The sequence below is a fragment of the Schistocerca americana genome, chromosome 1 (assembly GCF_021461395.2).
Source record: "Schistocerca americana isolate TAMUIC-IGC-003095 chromosome 1, iqSchAmer2.1, whole genome shotgun sequence".
Classification (NCBI taxonomy): domain Eukaryota; kingdom Metazoa; phylum Arthropoda; class Insecta; order Orthoptera; family Acrididae; genus Schistocerca; species Schistocerca americana.
The window spans coordinates 1,070,563,130-1,070,570,076 of NC_060119.1; the positions used below are offsets into that span (position 1 = coordinate 1,070,563,130).

A 6,947-nucleotide genomic window follows, 5' to 3' on the forward strand; every position below is an offset into this window, starting at 1 on the left:
TCGCAAATCATATCTTTCTACTGGCGGAGGCCCGGTAGTCAAAGTACCGTTACAAGTTGGTTTCTTTACCGGAACTGGCCCAGAAGGAAGCGCAGTGGCTAGCACACTGGACTCGCATTCGGGAGGACGACGGTTCAATCCCGCGTCCGGCCATCCTGATTTAGGTTTTCCGTGATTTCCCTAAATCGCTTCAGGCAAATGCCGGGATGGTTCCGTTGAAAGGGCACGGCCGACATCCTTCCTCTTCCTTCCCTAATCCAATGAGACCGATGACCTCGATGTCTGGTCTCCTTCCCAAAAACAATCCAATCCAATCCAATCCAGAAGGAAGTGTTTTGGCTTACTTATAGAAAGCCCCTCGTATGTTTTGACTCTACCTGTTTATAGACGGACGTCGTCTACCGGGATACGGATCGACTGCGTGTGTTATGAAGAGTGTATCAGTATTTCCGAATGCGCTCGGCGCGCTGTGCTCTGTGGATGAGGGCTGGGTTTGCGCGGCTGTCGGACAGGGAGGCGGTTTAATTCCCCGCGCGCAGCCAGCCGCCTGTCCTCTTCGTTTGCGATTCCCGCTGTCGCTGCGCGGCTGTCACTGCGGCGGGGAGGCGTGGGCAGTCGGCCGACAGGTGACACGATCTGCCGATTACCGGCGCCGCAGCGGCCGCCACCGCCAATCTCTGCGGGACTCGGTCCGGCCAAATAATACGCCGCGACAGCGGGAGCGGCAGGCGCGGAACAGGCGGCGGCGGGCATTGCTCGCCGAGATTTCATCAGCACGTTTTACTGGGAGTATTCGAAACACGTGTGCCGTGTGCAAGCGTAAAGGGTTATTCGTAAGTGCCTTCCGAGTTTCAGAAGAAGGCCGCATCAGAACTACAAGACATAAAGACAGGTCGGGCAGGTGCGAATAGACCTCGCACGTTGAGGGTCTCGTACAAACTTACACTACTGGCCATTACAATTGCTACACCAAGAAGAAATGCAGATGATAAACGGGTATTCATTGGACAAATATATTATACTAGAACTCACATGTGATTACATTTTCACCCAATTTGGGTGCATAGATCCCGAGAAATCAGTGCCCAGAACAACCACCTCTGGCCGTAATAACGGCCTTGATACGCTTGGGCATCGAGTCAAACAGAGCTTGGATGGCGTGTACAGATACATCTGCCCATGCAGCTTCAACTCGATACCACACTTCATCAAGAGTAGTGACTGGCGTATTGTGAGGAGCCAGTTGCTCGACCACCATTAACCAGACGTATTCAATTGGTGAGAGGTCTGGAGAATGTGCTGGCCAGGGCAGCGGTCGAACATTTTCTGTATTCAGAAATGCCGGTACAGGACCTGCAACATGCGGTCGTGCATTATCCTGCTGAAATGTAGGGTTTCGCAGGGATCGAATGAAGGGTAGAGATACGGGTCGTAACACATCTGAAATGTAACGTCCACTGTTCAAAGTGCCGTCAATGCGAACAAGAGGTGACCGAGACGTGTTGAAGCACGTCTGTAACGTAGCAACGATGGTGAGGCATGATAAAATCTTTGACCAGAGAGCCTTTTATCGTGGTTAGTCTGCGCTTGACCGCGCGAGTGTTACGAGCAGTACTCTAGTAGTCGTCGTGCAGAGCACTCTGTCGGTAGCAGTAGCTCAGTTCAGTTGTGTCCAGTAGTCGGTCTATAGTAGTCGTGCAGTACAGTTGCGAGCAGTGTCAGTGGACAGTCTGTCGGTAGTAGCAGTCGAGTGCAGTTGTGTGTGACGAGTCGGCGGGCGTCGACACGGCATTCTGGTCAAGATTCAGGATGAGGTATATTATTTTTAAATGCGCTCAGCTAATAATGTAAATTAACTGTAACTAATTTGTGCAATAATCGCCCCAATAATAATTTTGATTTCAAAGCAATTTTCAACAAAAAAACCATTTAATTGAACCAACGATTTCCTTCCATTTCCTTTAAAGAAAAGTTTCAGTTAAATTTCAAAAAAAAAAAAAAAAAAAAAAATATTATTTGCACTGCAGTTCCTCCAAGCCGTGGCCAACAATAAGAGCAGAAACTTGACATGCAGTTATACTGAGGTAAGAAATTAATTCTGATTTTTTTGCACAGGGCCAAAGACCGATATTTCGGTTTAATTGAGTTATCATTATCACGGAAGTTTCATTAGCATTAATTTGTCTCGCATTATTTTTGTGGGAGCTTACACCTTGAGTCAGATTGCGATTCTCATTTTTATTGTTATTAAATTCAATTGCTAGGGAGGTTACGTTTGGGTCCCATTTCTATTAAATGTTGTCATCTTTTTAAATTTCGCTGGGGAGGTTACAGTGTAACCAATGGCACATCATACCATCACGCCGGGTGATACGCCAGTATGGCGATGACGAACACACGCTTCCAATGTGCGTTCACCGCGATGTCGCCAAACACGGATGCGACCATCATGATGCTGTAAACAGAACCTGGATTCATCCGAAAAAATGACGTTTTGCCATTCGTGCACCCAGGTTCGTCGCCAGCCGGAGTGGCCAAGCGGTTCTAGGCGCTACAGTCTGGAACCGCGAGGCCGTTACGGTCGCAGGTTTGAATCCTCGCTCGGGCATGGATGTGTATGGTGTCCTTAGGTTAGTTAGGTTCAAGTAGTTCTAAGTTCTAGGGGACTGATGACCTCAGAAGTTTAGTCCCATAGTGCGCAGAGCCGTTTGAACCATTTGAACCAGGTTTGTCGTTGAGTACACCATCGCAGGCGCTCCTGTCTGTGATGCAGCATTCAAGAGTAACCGCTGCCATGGTCTCCGAGCTGATAGTTCATGCTGCTGCAAACGTCATCGAACTGTTCGTGTGGATGGTTGTCTTGCAAACGTCCCCAGCTGTTGACTCAGGGATCGAGACATGGCTGCACGATCCGTATCAGCCATGCAGATAAGATGCCTGTCATCTCGACAGTTAGTGATACGAAGCTGTTGGGATCCAGCACGGTGTTCTGTATTACCCTCCTGAACCCTTCGATTCCATATTCTCCTAACTGTCATTGGATCTCGACCATATTCTCCTAACTGTCATTGGATCTCGACCGACGCGAGCAGCAATATCGCGATACGATAAACCCCCAATCGCGATAGTCTACAATCCGACCTTTATCAAAGTCTGAAACGTGATGGTACGCATTTCTTCTCCTTACACGAGGCATCACAACAACGTTTCACCAGGCAACGCCGGTCAACTGCTGTCTGTGTAAGAGAAATCGGTTGGAAACTTTCCTCGTGTTAGCACGCTGTAGGTGTCGCCACCGGCGCCAACCTTGTGTGAATGCTCTGAAAACCTAATCATTTGCATATCACAGCATCTTCTTGCTGTCGGTTAAATTTCGCGTCATATTCGTGGTGTAGCAATTTTAATGGCCAGTAGTGAAATAATGTAAACAGACAGTTCACACATTCCATGGATCGAGAATCTCCAAAGCTTTTTTTTTACCGTTGTCGACTCTGATACTGGCAAGATATTAGTCCCAGGGATTCCAAGGCTTTCGAGAATGTTTTAAATTCAAGTTTTAAGTTGGATAACAAATGAAGAAAGAAATATATTTTCCATGGGATTCAGTTACAAAGTGACTGAAAACTTTCTGCTTGCCAAATTTCACGATTCCACGTCAGGAAGCGTCAGTTGTGGCCGAGCGGTTCTAGGCGCTTCAGTCTTGAACCACGCAACCGCTAAGGACGAAGTTTCGAACGCTGCCTCGGGCATGGATGTGTGTGATGTCGTTAGTTAGGTTTAAGTAGTTCTATGTTCTAGGGGAATGATGACCTCAGATGTTAAGTGCCATAGTGCTCAGAGCCATTTGAACCATCCACTTCAGGGGCTGTGCGGCTGGTCCCGGCGGAGGTTCGAGTCCTCCCTCGGGCATGGGTGTGTGTGTTTGTCCTTAGGATAATTTAGGTTAAGTACTGTGTGAGCTTAGGGACTGATGAACTTACCAGTTAAGTCCCATGAGATTTTAAAAATCTTCAGGGGCAAATAAACAACAGATTTTAATGAGTGACTTTAACTTAACTCGTCCAGAACAGACCATGAAGGCCCAACGGTACCGACCGGCCGCCGTGTCATCCTCAGCCCATAGGCGTCACTGGATGCGGATATGGAGGGCATGTGGTTAGCACACCGCTCTCCCAGCCGTATGTCAGTTACCGAGACCGGAGCCGCTGCTTCTCAATCAAGTAGCTGCTCAGTTTGCCTCACAAGGGCTGAGTGCACCCCGCTTGCCAACAGCGCTCGGCAGATCGGATGGTCACCCATCCAAGTGCTAGCCCAGCCCGACAGCGCCTAACTTCGGTGATCTGACGGGAACCGGTGTTACCACTGCGGCAAGGCCGTTGGCAATGAGTGACTTTGCGAGTATCAAAATACATGATAATGACCGTATCTTTTGACCGCATAGTCTTTGAAGCTTACATTTATGTGCCCGCCAAGTGGTTATAGACTTTAGTATGTGACACAAATTTCAACGTGACACGCCTGTCGTTTCTGATAACTATGGGGCTTCACAGACGGATGGACAACAGACTGTCTGAAAACAAATGTGAATTTTTTTTCGTATGATACAAATATAAATTCACCATTTTCGGATTTTTTCCTTTACTTGTGCAGTGAAATCTTACTTCTTGCCAAATTTCATTACTGAAGACCAACGGTAAGTACTCTATACGTTTTCATGAATGAGACAGCGAAGGTAGGTAATACAAAAACGTATCTCTCCAAATGGTTTTAACTTTAATTTTACTGATTTTGCCTACGAAACAACCATCTTCAGAAGAATTTCCAATCCTCATGAAGAGCCAATGAGCAGAGCCGCTATCCTATTACCAATTGGTATCCGTCAAACGAATGACATCTGATAATAACTCCTCCACGTACTGCATGCTGGTGTGAAGCTGAAACTGGTCTCATGAAAGCTGTTATATAACAGACCTGATATTCACCAGTAAAGTTAAAATCAATGCCATTTTAATAAAACGTTTTGTTTATCGGACTAATAATTCTTTGGAAGATTCCGCTGAGTTGGAAAAGCTACGATGCATTACAGCTGATAGGAACAGTGGCTCTTGGAAATAATCTACATCTAGATCTGCGTGATTACTCTGCCGTTCACAACAAAGCGCCTGGCAGAGGGTTCAATGAACCACCTTCAACGAACGTTTACATTTTTATGTGGGAGTCCTGATTTCTCTAATTTTATCGTGATGATCTTATCTCCCTGTGTAGGTAGGTGCCAACAGAATGTCGAAGGAGAAAACTGGTGTTTGAAATTTCACAGGAAGATCTCATCACAACGAAAAAAGCCTTTGTTTTAATGATGGCCACTACAATTCACGTATCTTGTCTGCGGCACTTTCTCTCCTATTACGCGATAATAGAAAACGAGCTGCCATCCTTTAGACTTTTAATATGTCATCCATCAGTCCCATCTGATGCCGATCCCACACTGCACAGCAATACTCCAGAATAGTGCGGACAAGCGTGGTGTAAGCAGTCTCCTTAGTAGACCTGTTGCACCTTCTAAGTTTCTGCCAATGAATCGCAGTCTTTGGTTTGACTCTACCCACAAAATTATATAAGTGATCATTCCAAAAAATGGTTCAAATGGCTCTGAGCAATATGCAACTTAACGTCTGAGGTCATCAGTCACCTAGAACTTACAACTAATTAAACCTAACTAACTAAAGGACATCACACAGATCCATGTCCGAGGCAGGATTCGAACCTGCGACCTTAGCGGTCGCCCGCTTCCAGACTATAGCGCCTAGAACCGCACGGCCACTCCGGCTGGCTGATCATTCCAATTTAGGTTATTTGTAATTGTAATCCCTAAGTATTTAGTTGAATTTATAGCCTACAGATTTGTGTGACTTACCACGTAATCGAAATTTAGCGGATTTCTTTTAGTATTCATGTGAATAACTTCTTACTTTTCTTTATTGAGGGTCAATTGCCATTTTTTCACCAATCAGATATCTTATCTAAATCGTTTTTCGATTAATTTTCGCCATCTGATGACTATCCGAGACGGTAAATGACACCACCATTTACAAACAATCTAAGAAGCTACACAGTCTCCTATGTCGTTAATATAGGTCAGGAACAACAGAGGGCCTATAACACTTCCTTGGGGAACGCCGGGTATTACTTCTGTTTTACTCGATGACTTTCCGTCTATTACTACGAACTACGAACCTTTCTGACATGAAGTCACGAATCCAGTCGCACAATTTTGGCGATATCCCATACGCATGCAGTTTGGTTGGAAGACGCTTGTGCTCAATTTTTATACAATAGAAATGAGACCAAATTTACGGGGAGAAAGTTTGTGGAATGCATGTAGATGAAGGTAAGGTTGACGTGATGGTAGAGGTGCTGCAGCCACGTAGATGAGAGATAGTATGTTGTGTCTCGTGTTTATGCGAAATTTAGGACAGAGGATGATTTCTTAGAGGTTTGAAGAGAGGTGGAAGTTTTGTGTTGGTACTCGTACAGAATGTAGTTGAGAGAAGGCAGTCGGACCCGTAAACAGAGGTGTTGTTGCAGCATTTTGATGGAGTGATGAAACTCAGGAGACCGAGAACTTCACGCAGCATTAGCTTAAATGTGGATTACTCGGATGACGGATTTGTCTGTTCGGATCATAATGGTTACATTTAGTCCCCGCGATCGGTCAGTTACTAGTTTCGGTCTAATGCGGCTTTTTTGCCGGTTATATTTATCACATCCATTTAATTTTTGATAGAGAGTTTCTCCACGACATTTTAATATATCAGTTAGATGTATTGTATTGTTGTGAATAATCAGGTAAACGCGTTGGGGACGGAACGATTTGCTGCTTTTTATCCCTATAACTAATCAGCATTGGCGGCCGAAGACTTCCGGCATAAGAAGTCAGCCTCATTCTG

General features: G+C 45.6%; 1 pseudogene; it reads right to left on the minus strand.

Moving 5' to 3' along the window:
* Positions 1-4,263: 4,263 nt before the first annotated feature.
* LOC124558410 lies at positions 4,264-4,381 on the minus strand (annotated as a pseudogene).
* Positions 4,382-6,947: the final 2,566 nt, after the last annotated feature.